The sequence below is a fragment of the Meriones unguiculatus genome, chromosome 3 (genome assembly GCF_030254825.1).
Source record: "Meriones unguiculatus strain TT.TT164.6M chromosome 3, Bangor_MerUng_6.1, whole genome shotgun sequence".
In the NCBI taxonomy this organism is placed as follows: domain Eukaryota; kingdom Metazoa; phylum Chordata; class Mammalia; order Rodentia; family Muridae; genus Meriones; species Meriones unguiculatus.
In genome coordinates, this window is record NC_083351.1 from 18665010 (window position 1) to 18680254 (window position 15245).

The window sequence follows — 15245 nt, forward strand, 5'->3', positions numbered from 1 at the left end:
TCTGTCTATCCATCCCTTTCACAAACAGGAACTGAGCCCCTCCCTCTTTCACATGGGTCCTCAGAGCTGCAAATATCACCTTAGCTTGTAGATAATGCAGGAGCCAGGTTCCCAGATAGCAGGCATCCCACAGTTGGCTCGGGGCCTAGATACAGCCACCTCCCCACACCGATGTTTTTCCTCGCTCCCTCCCTCCCTCCCTCCCTCCCTAGGCAATGCTGCAAGCTGAAATGGTCCTGGGAACTCATCGGGTCCATTCCACAGCAGCCATCAGGATGGAAAAAACAGAGGCTTGGGGTGACCCAGGATCCCAAGGCAGCTCTGTTTTGGGGCTGACAATGTGGGCCTGCTTAGGAGGTGGCTTTTGGTTCTCTGGACCCTGCTGGCAGCTGTGTCCTCAATGGCAGCTGGAATGCCGGTGGGAGGCCTGTCTGGCCTTTGAGCCCTGACTCCCCAGGGCAGAACCAGGTGGCCCTGACAGGACTCAGGGTGAAGGTGCGGGGTAAGAGGATAACTGTGAGTGAGCAGTTAGGGCATGGGATAGCTAGAAGATAAGGAAGGCAGTGTTGATCCTACAGACTCACTCAGGAGCTCTGATCCTACCTCAGCTCTGCCCTGCACTGGCTGAGTGAGCCTGGTTTTTCTTCCTTTTTTTTTTTTTTAATTTTTCTTTTTTTGTCTTTCAAACTTTAAACTGTAGATTTATTTTACACGTATGAGTGTTTTCCTACATGTATGTCTGTACACCACATGCATGTCTTGTGTCTGCAGAGGTTAGGAGAACTGGAGTTACAGTTAATTGTGAGCTATATCAGTGATAGGAATTGAATCCCTGTCCACTAGGAGAACAAAAGGTACTTTAGCCTCTGAGCCATCTCTCCAGCACCCCCCTTTTCCTTCTTAAGACCCACATAAGCAGGCCTTGAACTCATGGTGATCCTCCTCCCTCAACCTTCTAAATCCTGGGATTACAAGCAGGACAGAGTCACCGTGCCAACTTACTTTCTTTCTTTATTATTATTTTGGTTTTTCGAGACAGGGCCTCTCTGTGTAGCCTTGGCTGCCCTAGACTCATTTTGTAGACCAGGCTGGCCTGGAACTCACAGAGATAGATCTGCCTGCCTCTGCCTCCCAGAGTGCTGGGATCACAGTCATGCGCCACCTTCCCCCAGCTCTGTTTTCTTATTAATGAAATGGCATTTCCAATGCAGAATGAAAAGGATTTGCCAATGAAGGCAGCTCTACAAAGGTGAGGCATTTTTATCTGGGGGCTGAGAGATCTGGAGTCCATGGAGTGAGCTTGTTTCTCTCCCCAGTTGCCTTTGCTGAGTCGGGGACAAAGATTCGCCCAGCCCGGACTGTTCTTTTGCTAAAGGGGGAAACGAGACCAGAGATGGGGAAGAAGCTGCCCAAGGTCACACAGCCATGGTGAGGCCAATGTGGGCCCAGAGCCCAAGCTGTGCACAAGGTCCCCTGCCCAGCTGCCTTGCTTGCTCATTCAGCCCCCTCGGTTTTGTCTCCCCCAGCGAGTGGGCGCAGAAACGGGCCCAGCTTCCTTCCTGCCGCCCTGCCCGCCGTCTGCCACGTTGGCAGACGCCTGAAGCCTTCTCGCCCCTGCTGCTGCTGCCGCTGCCGCCGCTGCTGATGCGGCATCAGCAGAGACCAACCAGCCGAGTTTGCCCAGAGCAGCCAGGGCTGCCTGAGTCTGAGCTGGGGCAGGGCTGGCTGATTCTGCCAGATGGGAGGGAGAGAGGCAGCCAGCGGAGGGAGGGAACAAGAGCTGAGTCCTTCTCCTTCTCCGCTCTCACCAGCCAAGGGAGGGAGGTGGAAGGCTGCAGTTGGGGGCTAGGAGGCTGCAGTATCAGACCAAGAAGTTCAGTCATCTGGTCTATCTCCTCAGGAGCATGTACCACACACACACACACACACACACACACACACACACACACACACACTCATGCCTGGAAAAAGCATACTGGGGGGAATCTATCTGTTTTAAGTGTGCAACTTCTCCTCCTCCTTCTTTTTTCTTTTTTGTGAGACAGGGTTCTCCATGTAGCCCTGGCTGCCCTGGAACTCACTCTGTAGACCAGGCTGGCCTTGAACTCAGAGATCCACCTGCTTCTGACTCGAGTGCTGAGTGCTGGGATGAAAGGCGTGCCCGCCTGGTTCAAGTGGGCAAGTTTTGCTGTGTGTGCATTTGTGCTGCTCAGAGAGCCACTGTAAAAGCACAAGAGAAAGTTGTGTCGGTCCTGAGTTCGAGTCCAGACGAAGTACACAGGAATGCCGTGTCTAGCAGTGTGGGTACCTCAAAACCAGTGTGTACCACATCTCTGAGAAGGAATCGGGTACATACACAGGGTCAGCGCATGCGCCTGACTCTGTGTATGCCATGTCAGGGGGTGTCAGGCAGGCCATGACGTGTTCCAGTCAACAAGAGAATAATGAGGTAATCACGAACAAGGCCCAGCGGGGACGTCTGCATCGAGAGATGCCCGTGAGGCTGAGGTGTGGTAATCTGCAGTGTAGCTGGGTAGGCCGGACCAAACGTCCGGGGGTTAGGCAGGCAGCGTCGCTGTGGCCATCGATGGTGGCACAGGGGAACAGCATGTATCCGTCTCTATCTGGCTGTGTGTATGAGGGATTAGGAGGCAGGACTGTAGCCCTGGTGGTGGCGGGAATGACGGGTGGGGGTGCCGAGCCAGGCCGCACTGCTAGGGGCTTGCACTTGTTCCTCTGCATGGTGGGGCCTGTGTGTGCCTGCCTGTGTGTGTGAGGCTGTGTGCGCTGCGTGATGGAAACCACGTGGGTCTGTGGTGAGCTGAGCTTGGGAGGGGAGGGAGTCCAGGCCTGGGTTTGTGTTTGCCTGTGCGCCGGAGGTCGGATGCGCTCCTACCTTCTGCACGCACAGGTGGCTGCTGTGTCCAACCGTGTCTTTGTGTGTTTCAGGCTGCCTGAATGTGCACAGGGGGAGGACGTGTTGGGAGGACTGGAGTGCATGCCTGTGTGGGCCCCTTTAACGTGGCAAGTCTAAGAAATGTCGGCCTTCTTGGCAGCAGATCTGGGCTTGATTCCACTGGGGGTGTCTGCAGAGAGGGGCTTAGAAGGGACGTGCTTGAGCGAGAGAGACAGGAAGGGAAGGGGGGGCAGCCCAGCTTGGGGTTTCCAGGAGGGAAAGCCAGACATTGGAACTTGTCAACGCTACCTCCTTCCCTGCCCCCACCTCCTAGCTGCCGCCTCCCCTCCTGGCGCCTGAAGGCTGTTGGCAGAGGGACAGACAGACAGACAGTGCACTCATAGACTGGCTCCGTGGCACAGAGCCCAAACCCGAGCCCCTAAATACACAAGCCTGGATACAGAGGTCCGGAGAGGGCAGAGGAAGTGGCCACATCTTGGAAGAGTGTATGTGTTTATGAGCATCGGGGAACAGGGGTTGCTGTTGGCCTCTGGTGCTTAAACCTAAACCAGCAGGCCTGGGGGGGGGGGGAGTGGCTGCTAGGGAAAGCCTCTGGGGAGGGGGCTTTTATGGCTCAAGCCAGGCTCCCAGCCCTGCTGCTTATACAACCGCTGCAGTGTCTGACAACGCCATCGCCTCAGGGATCATTTTCTGGCACTGTGTTTTCCTGAGGCAGAGAAGGCCTAGGAAGGCCAGCAAGTGATCCCAGGGTCAGAGGAGAGGACCAGGATTGGAACCTAGGGCTCCTCCTCCCAAGGAACTGTGGCGCGCTGGTCCGCATGCCAGTCAGTCTTCAGGCTGTGACAATGGCTTTGTTGTTACCGTTGTCACAAGTGACGTGTCTATCTGCTGTTAGTCCATCTGCTGATCACAAGGGCTGTAATGCTTTCTAACAGAGAGCTTGGTTCTGTACCGAAGGCTACCTGCTAGAGAGGGAGGGTGGAATAGGGAAGATGGAGGAATTCAAGAAGAGAGGGAGGAGGGTGGAACAGGGAAGAAACAGGGGGTTGAGGGCCCACTCCACCATCAGGCACCAGGTCACACTGTTTCCAGAGCATCGTGTGTGTGTGTGTGTGTGTGTGTGTGTGTGTGTGTGTGTGTTGGCTTCTCCCTGGGCCCAATCCCTAAGTCCTAGGGCCAGGCGGGATGGAATCTTAGGGCAGCATTCTACACTTGCCATGAGCCTGGGAAGGAGCCGAGGTGGGCAGCACAGGTGAGAATTGAGTCTGTGCTGATTAGGGACCTGATCACCTGGTGGCGGGTAGGTGGTTGTGAGGTTGTGAGTTTGCAAGGCCTCTGTGTACGTGAGTGAGCCTGTGGCAAACAGGCTGGGGCTGCCGAGGGGGGAGCCAGACTTTGGGAGTGTTTGTGACAGGCAGGGATGGTTGCGTGCGGAGGGCTGTGAGGGCTGTGAGTCTGTTTGCGCGCTGTGTTTCGTGTGTGCAGACAGATCATTTGGAGAGCCATCTACAAAAGCGCGTGCTTGGCTGGGTCTGCATGTCTCCCGAACTGCGTGAGTACATGCGGAGCACGCAACTCCGTGTGTGTGTGTATTGTGGTGCACATGAGTCGGGGCACACATGTGTGTTGTCTGTGTGAGTCATTACATTGTTTTCCAAGTATGTCATTCGTTACCGTGTGTGCTGGGCGTGTGCCTGTGCCACTGCATACCGTATGGGGGTCAGAGGATAACCTCGGGGGCTGGCCCTCTCCTCTTTCCATGGCCTGCGGTGATGATCCAACTCAGGCACTCAGACTTTCCCACAAGCGCTTTTACCCACGAGCCACCTCGCCGGCCCCTCTAGAATCCCTGACTGTGGGTCGTGATTGTGATTGTAGTTCAGACCTATTTGTGGGGTGCCGAATAGCAAGGAGTTGCTCGCACACGTGGCTATATGCTTGGGAGGTTTGAGTCCTACGTGGACCAGCCTGGTCTACGTAGCAAGTTCCAGGCCAACCGGGACCACATAGAAAGACCATGTCTCAGAAACAAACAAATACACGAAAAAGGATAGGTACATTTCATGTAGCGAGTGTGCGCTCAGACATCACCATCCCGGGAGGTGAGGGGACAGCTCAGGAGAGTCAGTTCTCTTCTTTCACTGTGTGGGTTCTGGGGATCCAAACTCAAGTCATCAGATGTGGTGGTAAATGCCTTTACCTGCTGAGTCACCTCACTACTCCCCGGCACTCATTAACTCTTTCTTTGGTCTCACTAAATTGCCTAGACTGGTGGGAAACATAATCTGTGGAGCCGAGGCAGGCCTTCAGCTTGCAGTCTTCCCGCCTCGGCTGCCCAAGAGGCTGGGATTATGGGTCTGCATTGCCACGGCAGATGTATGCATGGTTTTTCTGTTTGTTTTGTTTTTTCGAGACTGGATTTCCCTGTGTAGCCCTGGCTGTCCTGGAACTCTGTAGACCAGGCTGGCCTCGAACTTACAGAGAGTCCAGCATATGTATGTTCTGTTTTAATGTATGGCTCGTTTGTCTGATGTTCTGTTTTTCAAGATAAGGTTTCTCTGTGTAGCCCTGGCTGTCCTGGAACTCATTCTGCAGACCAGGCTGGCTTTGAACTCACAGAGATCCACCTGCCTCTGCCTCCTGAGCATTGGGTTAATGTACGGCTTTAAAGGCTTATTTATTTGTTTGTTTGTTTGTTTTGTTGTTGTCGTCAACCTATCCTTGTCATAGAGTCAGACTGGGAGGACTACAATTTTAAATGTTTCACTCAGTGGCTTGAATGAGTAGAAGAAATAGTATCCAATTCATAGCAGGCACTGAGTACATACTTGAATGGATGGTGACGGACTGTGTCTTGGCTATTTGTGAGAAGTATATGTGCCCTCTGTGTGTTCTGGGTGTGTGAATGGACACTTACCTTATGTCCAGATAGGTGAGGTTTCTGTCCCATGTGACACGTGACCCAAATACGCACTCAAGAGCCCGCGTGTGTCTCAGCGTGCAACTGTATACCTGGAGCTGTGCCATGACGTGAGCATTGCTGGTGTTGGGAACACGGCTGAGTGTGCACAGTTCTGTGTGCCTGTGTGTGGGGGCGGGAAGGCGCTGTCGGCTTCTCCCAGCCTTCAGCACTCACTCAGCTTCACCCCAGGTCGCCTGCTGTGAAATGTCAGTGGCAGAGAAGCTAAAAATATCCTCTCTCCTCCTTCTGCTCACGGCTGGGGCTGACGGGACTGTGGGGCCCCAGCCGGCCCCTCGGGCCCTGGGGGAGGAGGAACTTCTGGATGAGGGGTTGGGGCAGGGAAGGAAAGGAGGCCCTTTCCAGCAGTGTCCTCCTCCTTCCTCTTCTTCCTAGGCTCCAAAGCCAGACCTCAGGTTCACTTCTTTCAGGAAGACTTCCAGCCCCCCCCTCGCCCCCCAGCAGGGCAATATGCTCACACGTGCGTGTCTGAAGTATCCAAAGCTGTCCTGTGGGAGCTATGGACCCATTAGACTCCAGGCTTCTTGGGCAGGACCTTGCCACCTTTGTCAGTCCAGGGACTTCAGAGGCTTTATGTGTGTCCTCATAAAGATAGGGGCCCCCCAAGGGAACTCATGGCACCGTTCTCCCTAGGGCTGAGGATTAGGGGTGCAGCAGGCAACACATGGGTCCATTCAGCCCTGTTCCTGGGAGCAGGACCTTCTGACTTCAAGGCAGCTGTCTCCCTTACGGAGAGCTCGTGGGCAAGGAGGAGCCTTGGCTCTGTCCACACCTATGCTGACACATGTTTGTGCCTTGAGTACTTGTGTGGGTGCAGGTGGAACAGGTCGGGGCCTGTGGTCCTTTGGGGACCACGTCTTTTCGTGTGTCGGGCTCCTGGGTTGGTCAGGTGTGTCTTCCTGTGCTGGTGTGCTGTCTGTCTGGCATTGTCTGTCTCCGGCACGGTGGGCAGTGATTAAAGTCTAACGGGTCAGGGGTTTCCCTGTGTGCTGGTGTGTGCGTGTGGGTGACTGTGTGGCTTTCGCCTTTCATCACACAGACCTGCAGACACCATGGGCCGTGTGCACAGGGGAGTTGCTGGTGTTATCAGCGGGTAGCTTCAATTTGTGTGTCCCGTGTGTCCCCGGGCTTGAACGTGTCTGCTGGATGGTCGGTGACTGTCTTTGATGTCAATGTATCTGCAAGTATATCAGTGTTCAGGTCTCAATCATTTGGTGACTATGTTTCTGTAGTGTGTGTGTGTGTGTGTGAGAGAGAGAGAGAGAGAGAGAGAGAGAGATTCTGCCTATAGGCATTGCTGTGCCTTGTATTCCTATGTCTTTCCTTTTTCTTTTGGGTTTCTCTGTGTATGTAACAGAGCCCTGGCTGTCTTGCTTTGTAGAGCAGGTTGGCCTTGAACTCAGAGATCTGCCTTCCTCCACCTTCTAAGTGTTGGGATTAAAGACGTGCGCCACCATGCCTGGCTCTATGTCACATTATTATTATTATTATTATTATTTTCATTTTGTTTTGTGCCAGGGTCTCATGTAGTCCAGGCTAGCCTGAAATCCTTCATGAACCAAAGACTCACCATGGACTCCTGATCTTACAGCCTCCCCCTCTTAAATGCCAGGACTTACAGGCGTGACCTTTTGGCATGTGCCTATATCTCTTTGACCTGTGACCAGGTGTCCCTGTATGTTGGCATTCTCTGTGGCACTGGCATGTTGTAGCCTTCTGTTTCTCTTTTCTAAAGACACGTGTTTTTAAATGTCTGTGTGTTGCCTGCTTGTGCTTATGTGTGCCATGTTCGTACCTGTACCGTGCGTATGTAGTGTGTGTGTGCTCGTGCACTTCTTGGCTCACAAAAGCCAGAAGAGGGCGTCAGATCTCCCGGAACTGAAACTACAGGCAGTTGTGAGCTGTCGTATGGGTGCTGAGAACGGTACCTCCTGTGGCCCCTGGAATAGCCTCGGGACGGTACTCTTCACTGCTGAGCCACCCCTCAAGCCCCAGTGTGCTTTCCTTAGTCTCTCCCAATCCTGTGTTGAAGGCTTCAGGCATGTGTGTGTGTGTGTGTGTGTGTGTGTGTGTGTGCGCGCATGTGCGCATGTGCGCATGCGCAAAGCCTCCAGCCCTGAGATTTCTGCTCTTCCTCTGTGGGACTTGAGACTTAAGATGGGAGAGAAGTAAACAGGGCAGGCAGGCGTGGAGCCCACAATAGGCGAGGTTGGGGCCAGGCTGCCACGAGGGCCCTGCCTCAGCTTTGCTCCAAGCAAGCACTAAGCCAGAGCCTCGGTTACATGTAAACACCAGCTGTGTCAAGACAGCGCAGCTTCTTCTAGGTCAACAGACAGCTGTGGGGTTGCTAGGCAACCGCCTGTCTCTTCCCCCCCCCCCCATTGGGCTCCCCTCTCACTGCCTTTACCTGCAAACCCTCTGCTGGCGCCCCCACCCCACAGAGCCTCGGGTCACCCCCAAGGCAGTGATTACAGTGGGGTAGAGAGTCAGGGCAGCTTTGGGACTGGAATCCGGCAGGAGGTGTGAATCTTTCCAGTGGGCGCTCTACCCAGGCCTCGGCACTCTTCAGTTCCCACTTCACCCCGTTAGGGCTAAACTTGAGGGCCCAGGGGCAGGTCCTAGAGATGGAAGGCCTACTTAGCTGGGGTGGTAACTAAATACCCCAACCCCAATGTCACAGGAGGCTTGGAGAGGAGCTGGAAGCAGGAGAGAGGTGCCACTGTGTTGGCCTTTGATCAGGTCGCGGGGAAGACAAGAATGCAGGGTCTGGGTGTCCCTTTCTTCGGCCCTGTCCTGCCTTAGGGGTGGTCGCCTTATTTCCAAGGTTGACTTGTGCTTCCTGTTGCAAAGCCCGATTGCTGCCTGCGCCTGCCCAGGCAGGTAGTCCCGCAGGGCCAGCCCGGCGCCGTTGGGCACGGCTGGACCTCAAGTGGGGACAGATGAGGCGATAGTGTCCCAGGACCAAAGGACTCAGGATCTGAGCGGAGCGCGTGGGCCGAGGGAGCGCGCCCGAGTGACAGCGGAAGCTGGAGGAAGGAGTGGGAGGAGAGAGCGGCCAGTGGGGGGGCAGCTGTGGGGGCAGTGCCCGTGGCTGCCCATTAGTATGCGGCCGCGCTCGGCGCGCCATGGCAACCGCTCCCCCTACCGCGCAGCCCGCAGCCCGGGGGCGCAGTGCGCGCTTCTCCTCCCACAGGTGGTGGCGCGCACAGGCGGGCACACACGCCCGCGCCCGCGCGCACGGGCACGCTCAGCTGGGCCGCCTGGCGCCTGGGGGCGCGCCCAGGGCGCCAGGTGCGCTAGAGCCCCAGTCACCCCCTGTCACCTATGGGCGTGTCCCTAAGTGAGCCCCGAGGGAGGAGTGTGTACCTGAGGCTGTTCTGCCTAGGCCCCTCGTGGGTCCCTCTGTCTCTGATTGCCCTTGTGGGTTTATGCTTCTGTGTGCTTTGCCCTCCTTACGCCCGAGTGTGGTTTCCAGTGTGCCGAGTGGCCCCGTGTGCCTGCCTGTGCTTTTTGTCTTGCGTCTGTGCCTGAAGATGTGTGTTTGTGTCCCTGTGCATATCTGGGGTTTTCTCTGTGTCTGGATGAGGATTTGTCTGAGGGTTTTTCCTGAAGCCTGTGTGCGCGTGAGCTGTAGATATCTGCATGTGAGCCACCGAATCCAGTCCGGCATCCCTGTGTATCTTCTGAGAGTGACTGTACGTTAGTTTAGTTTTGTACCTGTGTGTGTTCCTGTGAAAGTCTTCAGAATCCATCCATGTGCTTACAGTTCATTGTGTGTTCCTGTGAGCACTTGGAATGTGTATCCTGGAGTGTGCTCGTGTCCAGGGGCTGCTGGCTCCTGGCCCTCCCGGGCTTCACTCCCTGCTGCCTGAGTGAGCCCACACCTGCTCTCTGAGTACTGGGCCCTTCCCCCCACCTGGCAAGGACAAGGAAGGACAGAGGCAGACATGGAGGCAGAGACAGAGACATAGAGGGGGACACAGAGCCAAGCAGGCTGGAGAGGTGGAGACCCAGAGCCACGTGATCAGCCTCCTAGCCCCAAACCCAGAAGAGAAACAGATGCCAAGATCCTGACATTACAGAGAGGGACACCCAGAGCCACACAGAGACCCAGAGCACCAAGTCCGGAACTACTGAAACAGAACAGAGATCAAGGATGCGGCTCCCCAGCCTCCCTCCCACTCTGCAGTTTCCAGCCCCAGCTGTGCCTCCCCCACATGCCCTCCTGGCTCGTACTGGAACCCAGCCTCCTCCCAGCTGGCTCTGTGTGTGTGATCTGCCGGCTCTGGGCCGTTGCCTACCTTGTGCACCCCTCCTTACTATCCACATTTTAAAGGGTCCAGGTTACACACACTGTCACACACATGCACGACACAGCCAGTCACTCAAAACCGGGTGCGCACTATGAGAGTCTCTCTTCACAGCTGTTTGTTTCCTTTGTGACAGGAAGAGTTGGCTGGCCTGGAGCTTGGCATGAAGACCAGGCTGGCCTCGAACTCAGAGACTGATCCGCCTGCCTCTACACCATAACATCCTGCTCTTCATCTCTGTCCAGTGGGTCAGAACACAGCTACAAGAGCAAGTCTCTCCTGTCCAAAGCTCTGCCAGGCAGTCCTTACGGGGTTCCAAACCCCGCCATTCAGTGGAGACAACACCAAATATAACAATGCCATCAGACCGTATGTGTGAAGGAAAACAATACATTTGTCTTCTTCACTGTTGTCCTCAAGTGCCTGGGCTGGTGTCTGGAAACTCCAGGGTGAGGATGGTCTTGGGCAGCACGGTGTACACACAGACATACCTAGGATGGCATACTAAATATAATATGGGTGAGTGTAAAAAGGCGGATGCTTGAGCAAATGCTCAGTACAACAGCTAGCCTCGAGGAGACCAACTCTGGCTGCGCACTGCAAACAACACCCAAGGAGCTAAAAAAAAAAAAAAAAAAAAAAAAGGGAAGAAAGAAAAACCCACGGCCAGACCCTATACCAGGCAAATGAATCTATTTGCCTTAGTTTTGACCACGAGCAGCATCTTTTTGTTGTTTTGGCGCAAGCCTGTAATCCCAGCACTTGGGAGGCAGAGGCAGGTGGATAGCTGTGAGTTCCAGATCAGCCTAGTCTACAGAATGAGTCCAGGACAGCCAAGGCTACACAGAGAAACCTTGTCTTGAAAAAACAATACAGAAAACCAGGGTCTCATATACTGCCCAGGCTGAACTTGATATCATCCTGCCTCTGACCTCTTGAGTGCTGGTATCACAGGCTAGCTCCTATGTCATGGAGTACAGGCATCAGGGCCCCCTTTGTGCTGGAGATTGAACTCTGAGCCTTGCCTATGCTAGGTAAGCACTCTTCTAATGAGTAAGACCCTGGCTTCTGGGTTTCCACTTTCAACACTAGAGCGAACTGTAGCTCCCGAACCAGATTGCTCAATTCTGGCCTCACCATTTTACTGGCTGGTCTTTGCAAACTGCTGAGTCTCTGCACTTGAGGGTTTCTTGTGTCCATACACTATTGCCTCCTACCGTGTGGGCCCTGGGGATCACGCGTAGGCCGTCAGGCTTGAGGGCAGAAGCCTTTACCCACTGAGACACCTCCTAGGCCCAGGTTCCTCTTTTCTCTTCCAGGTTCATTTTCATGACCACATTGCCAAGGCTGACCTTGAACTCCCTTATACAAGCTGAGGATCACTTCGAATTTTCGATCCTACTGCCTCAACCTCCTGAGAGCTGAGATTTCAGGCAAGTGCCTCAGCACCATGCTTATGTGGTGTTGGGGGATTTATGATACTATGGCTTCATGCTTGCTAGGGGAGCACAGTGCTGACCCCCAATTGTTTTTCAAAAGAGATTTACTGAATCCAGGGCTTCTACCAACAAGTGTTCTGCCGCTGAGGAATATCCCCTCCCTGTACTTGAATTTCCCATATGTAAGATGGGATACTGTTTATGTAATATGCTCAGGATAGCTGGTAAACACACACACACGACACTCAAATTTTCTTCATTATTTTGTGGTGCTGGAGAACGAACCCAGGGCCTCAAGCTTACCAGGCACGCTCTCATCGCCGAGCTTTTGTTATAGGACGGACCCATTTGCAGCTTTCATAAGCAGCTCCCCCGCCCATGCTGTGAATCAGACTCTGGCCCCATCTCACGCAGGCCAACCCCCAAGGCGCCGTGTCTCCTTGTCCCCAGTGCTAAGCAGATTCGTTTCTTCACGTCTGCACAAACAGCAGCAGCTTAGGCAGCAGTCTCCAGGCTAGTCTACTGCGTCTTCCATTCTTTGGACAAGTCACCCCAGCCACTGAGAACCTGTCTTGTCATCTACAGATGGGAGGATCGTTCTTGATTTCAGATTCTCTTGGAGAATGGACACCCCAGAGAAGTGTTAGTAACGGTAGCCAAATCCAAATCATCCAGGCAGCATCTTTATTGTTTTATTTGGTGCTAGTGACTGAACGTAGGCCATCTTGCCAGGGCCCCTACCTACATTACATCCTCAACCCCCCTTTTACTTTGTGTTTGTGCTTCTAGAGGCCAGACAGCACCATCAGGTGGTTTTCCTCAGATGCTACCTACCCGTTCTGTTTTAGAGCCAGCACTTCTTACTGGCCTGTAACCCAACAAGTAGGCTTTATTGGCTGGCCAGGAAGCCCCAAGGATGGTCCCTGCCTCCATCTCCCCAGTGTTAGGATGACAAAAATGTGCTGTCATCCCCCTCCCCATGTGTTTTGGGGATGAAACTCAGTCTTTATGCTTATATGACAAGCACTTTAGACTTGAGTTATTTCCTTTGTATATATCTATATCATGGTGTGTTTGTAGAAGTTCCTTTCAGTTTCGTTGTTTTTTTTTTCAAGACAGGATTTCTCTGTGTAGCTCTGGTTGTCCTGGAATTTGCTGTAGACTGAGCTGGCCTTTAACTCAGAGATCCGCCTGCCTCTGCCTCCTAATTGTTGGGACTGAAGGTGTGCGCCATTACTGCCCAGCTTTTTGCTTTTTAAAGACACTATTGCTAAACTGTCCAGCAGGCTTTGGATTTACTTTATAGCCTAGACCTTAGTCCTGAGATCCTCCTGCCTCAGCCTGCCAAGCAGCTGGAATGAAAGGCCCACACCACCAGGCCCAGCTATGATACCTTGGCTATGGTGAAGCCCCAACCTCTGAAAACAGAACAAAGCAGGGTGACCTCCATCACTGAGTCACTTACCTGGGCAGGGGCTCTTGCAGCTCTCTCTTTTCTCAGGGATTCTAGGGCCTGAAAACCTTTCTGTCTCCAAAGCTCCAAAGCCTGCTCTCAGAAATACAACTTGGAGCCCTCACCCCTACCCACATGGACTCTCCTTCCTCCCAGGCACTCCTTTCGTCACATTAAGAATCAGGGCTTGCACAAACTAGGCAAGAGCTCACTGACCTACACTCTCAACCTCTTGTTACCTCATGGAGCACCAGGTTCTCACCAATGCCCTCCCCAGTACTGCTTTCCAGGCCTGTGCTGTTACTACCTCCCTGAGCTTCTCTCTCCACCTCTGCTCTGCTCGGCACACACAGCCCCTTACTACCCTTCCTCCCCTTAAGATCCACATGTGCTGAGCTGCAAACCCTTCCATTGCATAACCCCTCCACAGCACCTCCCCTGGGTCCTCAGGGACCCCCAGCTTACCTCTAACTGAATCCCACCTGACAAGAGATGCCAGCCCAGACCCTCTCATCTGCCAGCTCCACCTGGCTAGACTCCCTTTCCTGCCCCTCAGCAGCCACTAGACAGATGCACTTTCTCTCTTCACAGACGGCAAATAGACTTCTGGGTTGATCTACCCCAGCCTTCCTGGTTTTGTATTTTGTTTTGGTGTGGGCAGCTGAACCCAGGGCCTGTGCCTGCTAGGCAAGCATTCTGTCGCTGAGCTACTTAAACCAGCTCACCTACCCTACCTCCCCACTGGATTTTCTGACGCCCAATCTCTTTCTACCATTTCTGTCTCCACTCCAGCGTGACCTTGCCAGAATGGGTCCACTCCACTCTCCTAAGCACGTCTCGCCTAGTGAAGTTAGCTCTTCCCCAGAGCTTCCGCCTCCTGCCATTCTCTTCCCGCCCCTGGCCTTTGCACCAAGTCTTTCCTACTTCAGAAATCACTCATTTTTCTGTTTCCACCCTAGGTGTGGCTTTTAAAAAGCTTTCTCCTCTGGAAAGCCCCTTCCCTGACCTAACCTCTCAGCGGGTCTTACTGCTTCCTGTCCCCACTTCCAGCTCCGCAGGGGACTGTCAGCTTGAGAGTAGTGTTGTCTCCCCACAGCAGGCAGGAAGGGTAGGCCAAGGTCTGCATCTTGAGGATGTGTGGAGGGGGCTGTGTAGCAGATGGCTTTCACATCCATCGGAGGATGCAGTTTTCAGGAACTGTGACCTGTGAATCCTTCTGCCTCATCCAGGCAGGGGTATCCAGAAGGTGGGGGCATGTTTGCCTCTCACTGGGCTCCCCTGACAACCCCAACACCTGGGCCTTGCTGCTAGGGGCAGGGAGGCACATGGAACATGGCCTGGCATCACTCTGGACTGTCACCGAGGAAGAGGAACAGGTAAGTCACACTCAGCAGAGTGTCAACGTCATGTGGGTCATGGGAGAACACGCTCCTGAAGACCCTCAAGGCCAGGCCCGAGTGGACACTGGAGTGAAGGAAATGGAGAGCCAGGCTTGCCATGGTCAGGGAGAAGTAATCAGCCTTTCCAGCCAGGAGGCATGGGGTTAGTTCTGCTACAAAGCTGGGAGGAGGCAGGGGTAGAATTCCAGGGAACATGAAGGGACACTGGGTATGTCACAACAAATGAGACCATGGGGGCTGGAGATAGGGGAGACTTAGGACCTGGGGTGAACAGAAGATTCATAGTAGGGGCTCCTGCAGTCACGCAGGAGGGAGTCACGTAACTCCAACCCCAAAAGGTTTGTGGACTTACTATGGAGTGTTTCAAAGATTGGTGCTGCTGGGTGTGGCATTGCACACCTGTAATCCCAGCTCTTGGAAGGTGAAGGCAGGTAAGGTAGATCTCTGAGCTCAAGGCCAGCCTGGTCTACATAGTAATATCAAGGACAGCTGGGGCTACCTAGAGACACTGTCTCAGTAAAGTAAAATAAAGACTGGCATCTTGGACGCATGCTAGAACCCCGGGGCCTAATGGCCAGGGGGGCAGGACCAATGAAGAGATTTTAGGGGTAGTGCCCTGGGACCTGAGGTGGAATGAGGGAATCTAGAAGATAGAGACCAAGTTTATTGTGGGGCTCCTCAACAAGAGGAAACCCGGTTTTGGAAGGCATAGGATTTAGGACAGAAATGGGGGGAATGTCAAGCAA